This window comes from Lissotriton helveticus, chromosome 5_1, assembly GCF_964261635.1.
Source record: "Lissotriton helveticus chromosome 5_1, aLisHel1.1, whole genome shotgun sequence".
Lineage (NCBI taxonomy): Eukaryota > Metazoa > Chordata > Amphibia > Caudata > Salamandridae > Lissotriton > Lissotriton helveticus.
In genome coordinates this window covers 1,922,866,093-1,922,883,307 of record NC_136065.1, presented here as the reverse complement: position 1 = coordinate 1,922,883,307, position 17,215 = coordinate 1,922,866,093, and the positions used below count along the sequence as shown (strand labels likewise).

General features: G+C 47.2%; 1 protein-coding gene across 2 annotated transcripts in view; it reads right to left on the bottom strand.

Moving 5' to 3' along the window:
• Nucleotides 1–15,534, bottom strand: part of GJD3 (gap junction protein delta 3) — a 104,870-nt gene extending 89,336 nt beyond the window's left edge. Inside the window, exon 1 of one of the 2 annotated variants that reach the window (XM_078645517.1) lies at nucleotides 15,313–15,534. The gene's annotated coding sequence lies outside the window, so the exon portion shown is untranslated. Of the gene's footprint in view, nucleotides 1–12,234; nucleotides 12,712–15,312 lie in introns of those variants that run through there. The other variant, XM_078645518.1, reaches the window with a different exon arrangement.
• Between the last annotated feature and the right edge of the window lie 1,681 nt (nucleotides 15,535–17,215).

The window sequence follows — 17,215 nt, the reverse complement described above, 5'->3', positions numbered from 1 at the left end:
AAGTCTCATCTTTTATGTATGAGACACTAGGTGCAAATTTCTCAAGATAGGGGTATCCTTGAGGACTTACAAATGTCAGCTGAAGACATTGCTATCTGCCGGCTCCTCTTATCACACACAACCTGTGTTAGACACCAACAGCCAAGACATCTTGCCTGAGAGCAGGTCAGTCGGGGGATCATGCGGGAGCAAAATTGCTCTATTCTCCCATGACCTGGATTCCTTTTGTCCCTTCTTTCTTCATTTCAGTTCAAACCACTTCTAATTTGCTTTGAAGGACCTCTAGTCACCTCCGGGCCTCACCTGCTGTAGCATCTTTGTGTAACTCGTCACTCTGATTGCATGCACCCTATGGAGTGTTTCAGAGGATAGCTAGACGTACTCCCAAAGTACCCGATTGTTACTCAGAGGTAGGCGAGCCAAGCACATTTCAAGCCTGGCTCGGATCAGACATCTGGTTCTGGTTCTAGAGCTGTCCCAGGAAGAATGACAAGCAAAAACAGAGACAGACCTAGCACTCTAACCCTTAAGAGATGTGCGAATATAATGGAAAAAAGTAAAAATCGTTCTTTCTTGGAGATACTTGAGTGTCTCATTGGGCAACAAGAGTAGTGGCTAATTAATTACTGCTAACCATCAAGCAAATTAATTAGTAAATTAATTTAACTACTATTTTTCAACATAGCACCACAGCTCAATCATAACTTATTTATTTATTTATTTGTCGGATTTGTAATGCGCGTAGCTGCCCCAGCGACAAGGCTTCCCAGCGCAACCACAGACTCTAAATCAAGAACCAGATAGGCTAACGATTACACAGGGAAAAGCCAGGTCTTTATTGCTTTTCGAAAGGCAAGATGGTCCTGGATGACGCGGATGGACACCGGGAGCGAATTCCAGAGCCGCGCATCCAAGCTGCGAAAAGGACGGCAACCCGTTCTGGCTTTCAGAACACGAGGAGTGCATACCAGCGCAGAATCCGCAGATCTTAAATGGCACATAGAACCCCAGCAAATTATCCAACCCAGGAGGCGCTTGTGACATCAAAATCCTGTGCGACACACACACAGCGACTTGAATTGAATACGCTTCTCAACTGGCAGCAATGGAGTTTGCGGAGCACATGTGACACTGAGCGGGCTTTCGGGAGAGCCACCAGGATGCGAGTTGCTGCATTCTGTACTCTCTGTAAACGCTTGACACTGGGCCTTATTGGCTCCCAAAGATAGGCAATTGCCATAATACAGTCTGGATAAGATAACAGCCTGGATGATGGTTTGGCGTACCTTTGGAGGAAAGAAACCCAGCAACGGCTTTAAGCCTCGCAGGAGCCCAAACACGCACCGGCAACTACCTTTGATTGGGAATCAAATGTCAAGCCACTATCAAACCACACGCCCAAGTTTTTGACTGTCGCCTTGGGCATGGGGGCAGGTTGAAGGCAGTCAGGCCAGCAATGCTCGGACCACAGACCCTGGTCCTTCCCGAACAATAGGATCTCGGACTTATTAGCGTTCAGCTGCAAGCAGTTAAGCGCCATCCAGTCCGCAATCGCTGAAAGATCTTCTTTAAACTTGTCCAGGTTAGTGCAGCATTTTTTGGAGAAAGGGATCACCAGTTGGGTGTCGTCAGCATACGACACCAATGACAGACCCCTGTCTTTGGCTAGCGCCGCCAAGGGCTGGACATAGATATTAAACAATAAGGGCCTCAGCACTGAGCCCTGCGGTACCCCCTGTTGCAAAGCAAACTCCTGAGAATGAAAAGGAGGTACCAAAACTTGGAAAGACCTCCCCTCCAAAAATGACCAAAACCAAATCCCTAATGCTGATATCCTGAAGGCGCCTAAGGAGTATCGCATGGGAGACGGTATCGAAAGCGGCGCTGAAATCCAAAAGGACCGAGGCTGCTGAGTCACCGACATCCAGCTGTGCCCGAATGGCTTCCGTGACTACCAACAAAGCAGACTCAGTGCTGTGGCGAGCACGGAAGCCATGCTTTGATGGATCCAAGATGGCGTTCTGCTCAACAAACTTAGTAAGGATGGAGTTCACATGGGATTCAGTCAACTTCGCCAAAAAAGGCAGTAGGGATGTAGGGCGATAGTTGCCTAGCTCCTTAGGATCCAAAGAGGGTTTTAAGCAGCGGGATGACTTTTGCGTGTTTCCACGCCTCAGGAACAGCAGCAGTCTCCAAAGAAAGATTGACAAGGTCAATGCTCAGCAGGGAGAGCAAAGAATGGAACTGACGAAAATGGGCCGGTGTCAGAGGGTCAGCTGGCGAGCCCGATTTTATCTTTGAGCAGAAGGCCTCGAACTCCGTATATGTCAATGGAGGGAGAAAAGATAGAATGTTTCCCCTGATGGGTCACAGGGCCCCCGGAATTGCCACCTCAGCTGACGAGACCGGGGTAGGTAGCTCATGATAAATCTTTTTGGCCTTGTTAACAAGATTTATCTTGAGCTACCTACCCAGGTTATGTAACGCCTGTGTATGTCACATTAAAAACAAGCATTTACTTTTGATTCCAAAACACGACTATGAGGACCAGGGTTCGAATCCAGCCTAGGGAGTGCAATGTTTAAATGTATATTTTCCTCTAACTTAATTTCTCCACGCCAAAAAAACATTAACGTTGACAGAGTTATAACGCATTGGCTGCAAGCCTTCTGGCTTTGTTAGTGCTTGTTTTGTTTTGTCATGGTTTTTGCTATACTTTATTGCTGGCTGGGGAAGCAACCAAGCCCTCGTCAACCTAAAAAGAGAATAGGCTAAAAGCCAAAATATTTCTGTTTGGGTCTCAAAATATCACACATTTCCAGAGTAGTCTCTGGCACTGAAGTGAACTACTTTGTGTGTGCTGCTTGTGCCAGTCAGGCTGGCAGGAGCTGGGTAGAGAGAACAGCGAGGAAATGTGTTCTATATTACAACCAGTAGAAGATATTGTCTCATCATCCAGTATACCATTCTCTATGCAGTGGTAGATGGCATATTACAACAACTAGAGAGAAGTCATCCCTCTCATTCTTGGTGGCCCGTCGAGCATAATAGGCCAGCGAGTGACCATACAACCTATTGTCATTCTATTGTAAACTATTTATTTATGGAGTGCTCGCATAACCAAAGGCATCATGGCGCTAAAAGACGAGAGCCCAAAATCCACTTCCATGAGACCTATTACTACAAGTTAAGAGTGGTAGAGATTAGAACCCGAAGGCGGACAATAGGAGCCACCTCCAATACTTTGACACAAAAAGCCCATTCACTGTGTCTGGCTCTCTTGTCTATGCACAAACGGCACATGGGGCCAGATGTAGGTAATCCTAATTTACCGATTCTAAAATACCGAATTTTACAGAATCGGTATTTTAGAATCGGTAAATGGGATGTAGATAAAAAATCTGTAAAAAATACTGATTCGGTAAAATTCGGAATCGGACAATCGGTATTTACTGAATCGGTATTTTCCGAATCTGTAAATTTACCGATTCGGAAACTTTACAGAATCGGTAACTTTACCGATTCGGAATTTTACTGATTCGGAAACTGTACCGAATCAGTAAATTTACCGATTCGGTAAATTTACCGATTCAGATGTTTTTGTGTCCCCTACATCTCACAAGCCAAATACAGGTCGGTAAAGGCCGAATTTCGGTATTTTCGGCCTTTACCGACAGGTATTTGGTTACCTACATCTGGCCCATGGTCTCCAGGTTTCCTTGTTGCCTCCTCGGTATTTAGCAAGCCACCTCATTGCACATCCATGCATGGGCTTGGTCACCCAGCAGAGAGTGCAATCAACAGTCCCAAGTGGTGCCAAATGGTAACGTTGGGTTTGTGCTCGGTAGTTCAGGTTCAGGTTTTAAAGTCTTTATTTCGATATCAAAATCATAAAAGACAATATTTCAACACATTTCATTATACTTACATTATTCCTTAAAAACAACAACACATTATCTTTAAAAAGTTATTAAACATACAGAAATACAAGACAAACCTGACCAGAACGTATTAAAATTTGTGAGACAGACAAACGATACAAGAAACGTACCTCATGCTACATACAATTTTACCCAAATTTTGGTTTAAGAGTGGTGTGGGGAGGCCTTTGTGAGGAAATTAAAAGGCCCTAACAAGTTATCTGCTTCTTGTCCTAATGGCCCAGGCCCACCCTAGAAATTTGGCTGTACTCACCACAATCAACTCTGAGGTATTGGTTTTTAAAACCTGAATAGCCTCCCAGGACCTTCTAAAAGGGAGGTGCTGGAACAAGGGTTTTAGCCATTTTGAACGGGGTGCAGAATAAATCGGGCAGGCAAACAGGAAATGACCCTCAGTTTCTTTATAACTTGTACAACAACTACAAAATTCAGATGCTCCTTTAGCCCATTTTTTTATAAAGGAATTCAGAGGCAGTGATCCTACCCGAAACTGGTGGTAAAGTTTCTTGTCCTGTCGTTTGTTAATGATATCCCAGTAGGTCTCATGGGAGGGATCCAACTTGATGGTCAGGAACCTCCCCGTGAGACCAACAGAACTGGTGGCCGTTATTAACAATGAACGGACTGAGGCCCAATACAATGCCTTGAAATCCTGTTTGGATGGGAAGACGTTGGTGCTTGGAGAGATCCACAGATGTTCAAGTCCCATTTCAATCAGGATGGATTTTACACTTTTTAACCAGGGGATGCTCTCAGATCCCCCAATTGACCTAACTTCGGCCAATTCCCTGGCAAAAAGGGTAAGGTCAGGGGATGTCCATAGACGCCTCCAGAAGGCCACCAGTCTAAATCTAGCCATCTTATTGATAGGGTTGCATCCCATGTCCAAACATAGAGGTATAGAAGGTGATGATTGGGGTAACCCGATCAAGCCCCTCAAAAACTTGCACTGGGTTCTGAATAGGCTGGAGAGATCAGTATAACCCCAGAGATCAGCACCATACAAGATTGCGGTGTTGATCTTAGTGTCATAAATTTTTAGCGCTGGGGAAACCCGTTTAGTAATTGATCTCCTTTGCTCACTCAGAAGGCAACCAGTGAGTCGGGCAAGTTTAAGCTGTTGGGCACCAACCTGATCTTTCCAACCCAGGCGACGGTCCAAGGTGACCCCCAAGTACGTCATGGTTTCGACTTGCTCCAAGTCGACTCCACTCATACTTACGGAGCTACGGACAAGATGCCTCCTGCTAAGAACCATGAACTTGGTTTTACCAACGTTTACCCTAAGATCATTGATGGCACAAAACTCCTCAAAGCGATCCAGCGCCCGCTGCAGACCGCTGCGTGTTTTTGAGAGGAGCAGAGTGTCATCAGCAAAGATAAGCATTGGAAACCTCGTCCCTGCCAACAAGGGGGCGTCAGTGGGAGTGTCTGCGAAAAATTTGACTACTTGATCGATGAATAGCAGGAAGAGTGTTGGGGCCAGGACACAACCCTGTCGAACGCCACGGGTCACGGGGAAAGATTTTGATACTTGTCCCTGGCCTCCCCACCTCACCCTAGCGTAGTTATCCTCATGCATTTTAACTATCAGATCAAGGAGTTCCCTTGGTAGACCCAAGTCCCTCAAGACGCACCACAGTTTTACCCTCGGCACGAGATCGAAAGCGGACTTCAGATCAATAAAAGCGGCAAAGATGGTACCGCCGCTGAGCAAAACCACCTTCCAGTAGATCAGACAAAATCTGAACACCTGATCGATGGTGCTCGTTCCGGATCTGAAGCCCGCTTGCATGGGAGATAGAATATCCTCTAGTTCAATCCAGCCTTGAACTCTACTCAAAACCATGCGTGCAATGATTTTTTGGAGGGAGTCGATAAGACTAATCGGGCGATAGTTGCCCGGATTAGACCTATTGCCTTTTTTGTGGATTGGAAGAATCTCCGCACCCTTCCACGACCTAGGAATTCTTGCCCCTTTGGCTATTGCTCGGTAGTTACTCCCATGGATCTGACCAGCCATGGAGCATCTGGTCCGTAGCCCTAAACCTGGGCGTGTCTTAAACTCCTGACCTGGCAGTGGGAGCTACTGCAAGAGTTTGCCACCCTGTCTATCATACTGCTTACCATGGGGCATATTTATAAGTTTTGTGGCGCAGGTCAGTGCAGCTAGTGACCTTGCTGTGCTGCTCTGCGTCACAAGGAAAGGGCAAGAAGGTACCATATTTATCAGACACTGCACTTTCGTGTCCTTTGCCCTTGCACTGTTTTGGCAGCCTAACGCCAACGGCGGAACCCTTGCACCATGATTCAAGGTTCCTGTGTTGCATGCAGGATTGTTTTTGTGCAGGAAGGATCATCTTCCTGCACAAACACAATTCTGAGAGGTGCTTTTGTCTTTCAACGTGTTCCTGCAAATTTCAGCATCCTTAGAAGAAGGAAAAAATGAGAAGAAATAAAGATATTTTTACGTCTAAAGTCTCACCAGAGGAAACATATCTTTTTGGCACATTCCCAGGTTTACAAGGTCTTGTAAATCTGGGAATGCGCCAAAAATCATTGGAATTGTATGGGAACACCCATGCAATGCCCTTGGAATGCCTTCCTAATGCTGAATAACGCAATGTAGCGATTCGCGCTGAGTTGCGTTACTCCATATTTTAGGAGCCACTCAAGGCCACGCCAAGTGGCTTCGAAAATCTGTCTTAGGGTTTACGTCACTCTTGCAGCACTTTGTATGGTGGAAGAGCGATGCCAATAGGGTCATAAATATGGTCCTATGTGTTCCTTTGATTGTTAAGAGCAGGGAGGTCATTTAGAGTTTGGCGGAGCAAGACACTTGCTGTAAATAGGTGGGTCTGCGACCTTAAACTCTAAGCTTCCACACTCCATTGAAAGTTAATTGACCTCCATTGGTGCATCTGCCATTTGCCAATCTGGTGGTAAGCCTCTGCCACGTGGCTGCCAACCCTACTGCATCTGGGGTCCCGCCTTCTAAAGGGTGGACTGTCAAACCCATATTTCCTCTGTTTGCGACCACCAGGCAGGAAAAGATGAAAATGACCACCACACCCTGGGAGAAAACTCCCAGTTCATCAGAGAGATTGACATTTTGCTGAGTAAATGAGAGGAGACCGCAATAACAGGCCGCCCAGCAATTCGTATTGCTGAAAGTGCATGCACCGCACCTGCACATCCGCTGTAGACTAAACAATTTCTGAAAAGATGGTAGGGATCTCTAAATTGGACAGGTATTCCTCTGCTGGGCAGGTGGAGGCGAGGCCTCTGCCGTACTGGTGCCCCCACGCCACCAAATTCTTAATGATCCCCCATCTCTTTCCTTGGGTTTATCCACACACCTGTATAGCTAAACACATTTAAAAAACACACACACACCAGCCCAGATGTATTTTAAATAGCTGCTGTTGGGTCTCAGGAGCTTTTAACAATAACACAACCTCCTCTAAAGTCAGAACTCTGTCCATACAAACAATACTGTACGGATAACCTTGCTCCAATTCAGGAAAAGCTGAAGACATACCTCTGGAAAGAACACTACACATTAGGTAATAGTCCACATCCGCTCTCAAACCTAACTGTGCTTCCAATCACTAGTCAACATTAGTTTTGCCTTTGATTTTGTATAGCGCTCCACTAACTTTTGTTTTGTAAGCGCTATACAAATGCTACATACATTCATATAGGTAGTTTCAACATGGTAAAAATAACACTGCTCACCAACACATACCACACAAAATAACCTGTACATCAAGTCTATTAAGACATTAGACGGCACTTCCTGCTGTCAGTTACGTACCACACATGTGTGGCAGCGCTCTAGTGTTCCGTGAGCGGAACAGGAACCACGTCACAGGATGTGGTAGGCGGGACACTCAGTTTTCTCTGGCGCTCACTGCCAGAGGTAGCCAGCCCCGGCGCTCCGGTTAATAAACCTTATATTCAATTTACCACTGCGTCTGTGCATCTTTACAGTGGCGACGAGTCGGGATAAGCACGCGACCCCAGTAATTGCACGCATTACGCGTGAGAAGCAGAACGGAGCGCGGCAGAGGAGCCGGCAAGGCGGGAAAAAGCGCGAAAATCGGCGCTAGGACAGCCACGAGCCAGGAGGGGGCCCCACAGCTGTCCTTAAGCCCAGTAAAGGCCACAGCACGTGTAAATGACGCCCCAGGTGAAGGAGAGCACAGCAAGACAGAGGAAGACACCTGAGGGAAACTAACAAGGCAACCAGCCCTATTACATCACGGTAAGCCCTCACAGGCGCCCCAGCAACAGAGAATAGGGGTGCACGCTGGCGGAGACTGCAGGCACATCGACTGCGAAGGCAGGAAGCAGCTCAGAGGCGGAATCTCTCACCACAGAGGGTGGACCAGGAGAGGACAGTGAGGGTGAGAACAGAGAGGACGAGGGAGGAGATCAAAGCGCCCCAGGGAGTCCATCCAGGAAAACTGTTGTCACACCTAAGACCAAGAGGAAAGCTCCAACCATGGCGAGTCAGAGCACGTCTCTCACCCAACTCGTCCCATTCCTCACGAAAAGCGGAGAACCGGAAAGAAAATGGGAAGACTGGAAGAGGTACTTCCTTAACTATCTGGAAGCGCTAGAAGAGGAAGGCGAGACCGCGTTCACGAGTCTGAGGAAAAAGAAGATCCTTCTCCATAACTTAGGTCCAGAAGGGCTCAGGATCTATGACACCATTGTGAAAGGAGAAAGAGCCGCAGCGGACACGGAGGTGTTTGATCACGCCATTGAAGACTTGGACGCACATTACAGGCCTGTAGTGTGTGTCGCCATCGACAGATTTAACTTCTTTCAGAGGAAACAGAAGAGCGGAGAGTCTGTGGACGAATACGTCGTAGCACTGAGGAAATTAGCAGTCACGTGCAAATTTGGGGGACTGCATGATGAATTCATCAGGGATCAAATTATTATGCATACCTCCAGTACCCACATACAAGAGAAATTGTGGGTGAATGGCGACGCTCCACTCAAGGAGATCTGGGCGATGGTCAAAAAAGCCGAGCTATCGAAAAGGTGTGCCCAGGCGGCGAAGAGGGACGCCCAGGAATCGCAAGCAGTGTGTAGAGTAATGGCGCCAAACAGAAACGACCGTTGGAAGCAAAATGAGACGCGGAAGACCCAGGGAGGAAACAGAGCTGACTTCTCCACTAAATCACAGACAGACAGCAAGACACACAGAAAGGAAAGAAACCAGTGTTACAGGTGTGGTAGCAGTAGCCACATGGGAAACGACAAGGTGTGCCCCGCCTTCAAGGCCAGGTGTTCCTACTGCAACATCTTTGGACACTACGAGAAAGTGTGTCGCAGAAAACCGAAGAATGCCGTAGTGCGCTTGGTAGACCATGATCAGAGAGAAGATTCCAGTGATCAGGACGACAAAGGTGAAGAGGAAGAATTCCTGTACATTGATGTCCAAGTTCTAGAGATGGACGGTTCCAACACAGACAGGCCTCGTCTCGACATGCACATAGGGGGCATACCCTTGGAGATGATCGCGGACAGCGGAGCGCCCATCTCAATCGTCCAGAGGCAGGTATGGGAAGACAACTTTGCAGCGAGGATCAAAGAAACACTCCTACCCATGGATGTGAGACCAGTAACGTACACTGGACAGAAGATCCCCATGTTGGGCTACTGCCCGCTCTTATTTGAATTCAGAGGTCGTCATGCGCAGTGCAAGCTGTACGTAGCGGAGAGAGGGCCGTCTGTTCTGAGTTGGAAAGATCAAGGAGCATTGGGGATCCAGCTCAACCCTGGTGGCATAGAGAAAATCCTACTCATGGACATGGCGGTCAGGGAAGACGTGCAGTTGTGGAGGAAAACATATCCCAAAGTCTTCAACGGGCAAATTGGCGAGCTGGGCAAGTACACGCACCTCATCAAACTGAAGGAAGGGGCGGTACCAGTAGTGCACAGAGTGAGGAACATTCCGTTCCGCAGCAGAGAGGCAGTACAAATAGAGCTGGACAGGTTGGAAAAGGAGGGAGTCATCAGGGCGATAGAGAGCGCGGAGTGGCTGTCTCCCCTGGTTGTAGCCCAAAAGCCCAACGGCAAGGTACGTCTCTGCGTGGACCTAAGAGAGTTAAACAAAAACATTGTCGTAGACAGATTCCCCTTGCCGCGCATCAGTGAAATGCTGGCGAAAACAAAGGACGTCACATGGTTTTCCACAGTGGACCTCTCGTCGGCCTATCATCAAGTTAAGCTTCATCCGTCGTGCACCCACCTCACGTCGTGTATCACACCCTTCGGGTGCTATGAGTTCGTGAGGATGCCCTTCGGCTTAGCTTCTGCCGCGGCCGTGTTCCAGAAAATCATGCATAAACTCCTAAAAGACCTTAAGGATGTCCTCTTCTTCCAGGATGACATACTGGTAATGGGGAAGTCGAGGCAGGATCATAACGTGAAACTTCACAAGGTGCTGCAGAAACTGCAAGACAGTGGATTGACTGCCGAGTGGACGAAATGCAATTTGGGAGTGCAGTCGGTCACATACCTCGGCCATGAGGTGAGTGGACAAGGCATAACTCCGAAGAAAACAAACATGAGAGCCATCATGGAAGCACCCACACCGGAAAGGAAGGAAGATGTTCGGTCATTCCTAGGGATGGCCGAGTATTACAGCAAATTCATCCCTCATTTCGCAACAAAGACACACTACATACGACAACTGCTCAAGGAAAAGAACAGGTTTCAGTGGGGTAAAGAGGAGCAAGAAGAGTTCGACTCACTCAAGCGAGAAATGGGTACGGCCATTCCCCTCAAGGTGGTGGAGCCTTATGCCAGATCAGCTCTCCTGAGCGATGGAAAGATTTGGTCCATGGACAGAATGGCCAAATGCAGCAAGATACTGAAATGGGAAGACGAGGCGGAAGAAGGAACGGAGAATGTCGCAGAGGATGGAGAAAGTGTAAGTGGAGAAAGGCAAGAGGAATATGTGAACGGAACGGAAGGACTAACAACAGCCGAGGAAGAAAGAGTGAGTAGAGAGACGGAAGGGAAGAACAGAGGCATAGAAGAGTGTGAGAAGAAGGCCAAGGATGGGGAAGCAGAAGGTGCGAGAGAGAGAAGGGGACAAGAGACTACAGGAGGAGAGAGAAAGATTGAGAGAGTGGAAACTCGAGCAGGGCGGAGAATCAAGGTACCGGAGAGATTCAAGGATTATGAAATGGACTGGAAGTAAGACTTTTAAAAATTTGTTTATTGTGCATAAAGGGGGGAGATGTGGCAGCGCTCTAGTGTTCCGTGAGCGGAACAGGAACCACGTCACAGGATGTGGTAGGCGGGACACTCAGTTTTCTCTGGCGCTCACTGCCAGAGGTAGCCAGCCCCGGCGCTCCGGTTAATAAACCTTATATTCAATTTACCACTGCGTCTGTGCATCTTTACAACATGCACAGTTTTCCTCTTGCCTTCTCGCCAGTGCTTGAACTCGAAATCTAGAAGTGCAGGTACTCACTACAGCAGAGTTCCTGCTCGCTAAAGAGAAGTGGCAGCACTCTCCTATTAACAATTCTGTACTGCTGCTGAGAAGTGCAGGTACTCCGCCTTTCAAATGAAAGTGCAGGCACTCTGTGCCTGCCCAGTTACAGCACTGCTTTCACTCTTTCAATCTATTCAGCACACAGCTCGCCCCGATGTACATCTAACACGGTGGGAAAGTACAGTACAGCAGTTTTTCTTTCGCTCTCAAAAATTAAATCCAACCAGGAAGATGAAGTAATGCAGGGAATTTCCAAAAAGCAGTGCATGGAAGTCATCCCAAGGGAAAGTGGAAATCCTGCACTGAGATTTGTTCCAAACATCTGGGAGCCCAGAACATCAACCCAAACCAAAAACATGTAGCTGGTACCTGACTAGAGCTACGTGAGCCAACAAATCAACAGGGAGAGCCTGAAAATATTTGCTATGTAAATCATTCAAAACACATCACGTAAAATATGATAGTCTCTACAAAATTCAAAACAGTGTAAACATGCAGAAGCTTTGATATTAATAGGGCACATTATAGCGCTGCACTGACAAGTACTTATTAAAAGTGATTGTTTTCTACCACTGGTAGTCTGCACATATTTGAAAGTACTTTCATATGGGATAATGTAAAAAAGTTTGAGTGAAATAAAATATTATCTTAAGATCACATAATTTAAGCGGGGAAGCTGAGACTTATCAAGGTTTTCTGGATCCGTTTTGTACAAATTAGCCAGTATATGGGTATTTTTCTTTCATTGTGTTAAAGCTTCGTTTTTACCTTTTAGTGCATGAATATTTAAGGTGATTAGGTGCTTTGCCCACAATCACAGATCCGACGTCGATACTCGAGCCAGCTTCCCCAGTTTCTCTGACTGAAGTCACAGGGAACCTCGGCACGTTATAGGCTCGAGGCTGAAGAGGAGCTCGAGCTGAGTCCGAGCCAGGATTCAAGCTCGAGTCTGTCTGGCTGGAGTTTTCAGTGGCTCGCCCAACTCTGTACCTGACGGAGCACTTCTAAAAACAAGAATACCTTCTCGGTCTCTGCCGCCAGCAGTGCCCGCCTGGCCTCTACGTAAAAGGGAGAGCTCTTTAAGTCTTTGCCTCTGGGCCTTCGGTCCTTGTGTGAGCTCCGCTCCGGTGCAGTGTCGTGAGCACCGGGCCGAAAGCGTCCTCTGCTGTCCCGACACCACCCATCTTTGACCGCCTCCAACAGATATGGTTTTCAATCGTTTCTAAAATTAGGAAACTCTAGTACAGGAGCAGTGATTTCAGGAAACTGGTCGCTGCCCTTAGAAATGGGCTGGAACAGGGACTCCTCTCACGGGAGCCGCAGGTGAAGGAGTTAAAGGTGAGGGAACCGCGGCCCTGAGGTGTCCGAAAAGCGGAAACGCAAATCTGGCCCCGCCCATTTGTGCGCTTCCGATAAGGACAGCCTGGACATTCCTCTCTGATTGACAGGCTCTCACAAGCATACCTCAGCACACAAGCCTCCAGACAGCAGGTGTACAAGGGCCCCGTATTCCAGAACCGTGGCCAAACCCAGAGCCGACAGTCATGGGCAAACCCCATGATCCGTGGGTGTAAATCAGGGACCTCCAACCAAGACACAGAGCCGGGCATCCAGCCAAGAGGGGTGCACCGGCCTCATTCCATGGGCTGTGGTCAAAGCCGAGAGACCTAGCAGAGCTTGGGACCTGAACCCTGGGTCCAACATAAACATGGACACACCTCTTGTCAAGAGGCATGACAAGCCTCAAACTATGGTCTATATCCAAATCCAAAAGGCAACGTCAAATCGCAACTCAACAACCTTGTATGAACATCAGGCCATGAGCTTGAACACGTGTCCATCCCAGATATATAGATATACCTCTGTTTAAGAGCATAGGACAGGTCTCCAGGCGAGCGACGTGGACAAGCATTCAGCCTGATCCCTGGGCAAGCCTCTGGGCACCGGCCATTGCAAATCTCCAGTTATGGGCAAGGGTGAACCTCTGTTCGAACGTACTGAATCAGCCTTTAACCAGAACTAGCCGAGCCTTAGGTCAAGGTGCCCCCACTCGGAGCCTTGGACAAACCTTCAGCTAAGGAACATGATCGCAAGTCTGACCAAAAGGTTTAGATGAAGCGCTGGCTATGAGCCTGCAGCCAAGATCTATGGGCAAGTTTACATCCAGCAGTAGTGGGCAAGCTTCCAGGCAAGTGCAGTGGACACGCTTCCAGCTGTGAAATGTGGACAAGGATTCAGCCAAGACTGAGTGGAAAACCTTAGGCGAAGGCAGATCTTTGTAAAGGGACACGAAAATCCAAGGGGCCAAACCTCTAGTCTAGGGTCATGGTCGAGCTAGCATTTGCCAAGATGTTAGGGTAAGTCTGCATTCAAGAGTGAGGTACAAACCTGGCCAGTACTGTGAACAAGCATCTGGCTTCGAGCCAGTAGTGTCAGACAGTCGCATAGCCTGGCAGAGAGCCACGGACAAGTCAGATGCCTACAGCAGCCAAGTACCATGGGCCGAACTCTGGTATAGTGCCAAGTGCGAGAACATACCCCCAGCCAAGGGCCATGGATATGCTTGTGGCCTACACTTCTGACCAAGACTCAGATGAAAGGGGTGAGCCATGGGCAGGATTCTAGCCAAGAGTCAAGAGCAAGCTTCCAGCCTTCGTGGGTAAACCTCCAGTCCAGAGCAGTGGACAAGGTTTCAGCCAAGGGCCATAGACATGCTTGTGGCCTACACTTCTGACCAAGACTCAGATGAAAGGGGTGAGCCTTGGACAATCTTCTGGCCTATACCTTTGACCAAGCCTCGGATGAAAGGGGGGAGCCATGGGCAGGATTCTAGTCAAGAGCAAGCTTCCAGCCACAATCTGTGGGTAAATCTCCAGCCAAAAGCAGTGGATAAGCCCCCAGCCAAGAGGCACGCCTTGAATTAAAGTATTCTGCATAACAGTACTACCTGCAGGCGGAATACTTCCATAACAGAGTTTTTATAACTTAAACTTACAACATGAAATAAATATTTGGCTTCATTGAAAGAAGCTTGGAAATTGAAACAGACCTTTTAAAAGGAAGTTGCTCAGCTGGCCTGTCCACATCCGGGCATGTTTCTGAACTCTGGGAGCACGTTGGCCCTACATAGATCTCGCAAAAGCCTATTTGTCTGGCCCTTCATGTTAACAAAAAGCCCCATTTGGGAGCTGACGCGTGTCTTTTTTTGGACATTAAGGTCCCACTGAACCGGGGTGTTCTCTGAAGTCCGTCTGGTAACCCCACCCAAAGTAGACTGGTTTGTCCTTTGTTTTCATTCCACCAAATGGCTATGCGTGCCTCCACGGCGTCAGAAACACAGCGCCGCACAGGCCAAAACACAATCAAGCTGGACACTGAAACTAAAGCCAGCCAAGACGAGAGCACTGTATGTGTCGTCCCAGTAAATAAACCGGAAGAGGGGGCTTTGGGAATGCCACGGCTAAAGAAAACAAAATACGTTGCGGCAGTGTTTGTACGCCCACACCGAAGGAAATCGAATATCCTGGATAAGATATGCTCTTTATGAGACGGAAACAACACAGCCCATCACAACAATTCAACTCACTGTCGTAGCCTCACTGTGTGTAAGCGCTATGAAGCGGCCTCATGGTTAAGTAGGCGACATACACATCACCTACAACATACTAACAGGTGGCTTCTAGGCACATCTGGGGAAGTAAGGCAGGGCAGGGGCAGAGTCAGACGCATGCCAGGCACGACGTGCCTTTCAGAGACACAGGACAGTGTGGGATTCCCAGACCCCTGCGGGCTCTGTGCGACCCTGGTCTCGCTCGACATTGACTCTGCCCCGTCTGTGCTTCTTACCTGGTCTGAAGGGAAGCGACCCCCCTTCTTGCGCCAGATCCGCGGTGCTGAGCCTGTCCCATGGGGCATCCTCCCCTGCTCCACCGTCCCCAGCTGCAGCTATCTCCTCTGGCTGAACTTTGTCTGGATGCAGAGTGCGGAGGGTGGGAGTGGACGATGTTGAAGATGGGAGGGGGGCTTTCCAGGACTTGAGCTGTGACTCCTCCTGGGAGCAGGCACAGCACATTTAAAGCTGCAGGGCCGTGACAGAAGCAGGGGTGTGGGAAGCGGCCCGTCACCGTGGAGCCCGGGAGAGTGCGCACAGCACTCCAGATAGTTTATTATAACGCACTGTACGTGTCCGCAGGGCCCTGGAAGGAAACAAAGGGTTAAACCCGCCCACCTCACATGAAGCACAACCTGACGAGGATGATATAAAATCACCAGAGTACACTCACCGCTTGAGGGTGTTCTGCTGTGACTGCATAGGAGGTGACAGACCTCAGGAAAGAATACTGGTTAGAGTTCAAGGTCATAGACTTCAAGGCCATAGAGTTCAAGGTCACAGAGTGGCTTCAAAAGCCGCGAGAGCTCAGTTGGTTAACAAGGCTTGTTTTAGGGTCGGGTAAGATCACAGGATGCTCAACTGTGTTCCACTCAGTGGAAGTTTGCAAGCTAGCAAAACATTGAGATCCGAACCCGTAGGAAACCTATTTGGCATGCAAATAGTGCAACAAAAATCATGAAAATTCATGACAGATATTTAAAAATTTCAACAGGTTTATTTTAAACTCTTCATTTTGGTACGTGTTATTGTGTATTTATTGTTAAAACATTTTTTCTGAAGTTTAAATAAAAAAAATACTGTAACAGTGAAAAAAAAGATTATTCAAAATTATTAAAATTTATTTGTGGATTTAATTAAAAGTAATTTAATTATATTTTAATGAAATGAATGTCACATTAATGTTTTTAATTCCACAACCTTATTACACTGTTTTAAAATACTACAATACATAGGTTAAATTTGTAACTTGCTTTGAACAAACTAATTAAAATAAACATTATTTTTTCTGGCATTTTCTTTTAGTTTTTAAATCATGTTTGGTGCTTGCCTTACTCCAGTTTTGAGTTAGACTACATTTACTTCTGCTAGGGATATTTTTTGGCATTTGTAACTTTGGAAGAGCAGTTTGTGAACAGCAATGGGCTTACTCTTTTGGGGGTGGGTGAATGTTCCTCCCTACACTCATTACTAGTCCTCGCTAAATCCCTGCCACATTTCCTACTAAGTAGTAAACTTACATATGTGAGGATCTCCCCATAGAATTAGCCATCAACTTTAAATATATATTTGCCAATACAATAATTTCAGTCTCCAAAAATCAGTTAATAAAAATCAGTTTTTCCATAAATTATGCATTTTTCATGTCAGAAAATATCTCAATTGTCTCAAGTAAAGTCAAGTAAATACTTATCATATTCCTAATAGAAATCTATTTTCCTCCTAAACACAAGCTTGTCATATGTTTTAATAAATACATGTCTGCTGCTCAAACATCATTTTCTCAAATACTCATGTGTACTGCTGCCACACGTGGATAGATTCTGTATTATTTGCTGATGAATCACAATATCATGCCATGGATGCCCAGAGTATATCGATAATTCCCAATATTATGCTTGGACCATCAGTATTCCAAGAATGGGTCTCATCATGACATAGATACCCACCAAAGTCATGGAAGTACCACCATTGTGTAAGGCGTAGGATTATACTAGGTTTGGGCACCTAAATGTTGTGCATGCCCACAACAGGCCAGGGATAGGCAGAGATTTACTACCATATATGAAGCAGGGATTCAAAAGTGTCACACATTTGTCAAGGCGGCAATGCCTGCATCTCGAATCTAGTTTCTTCCCC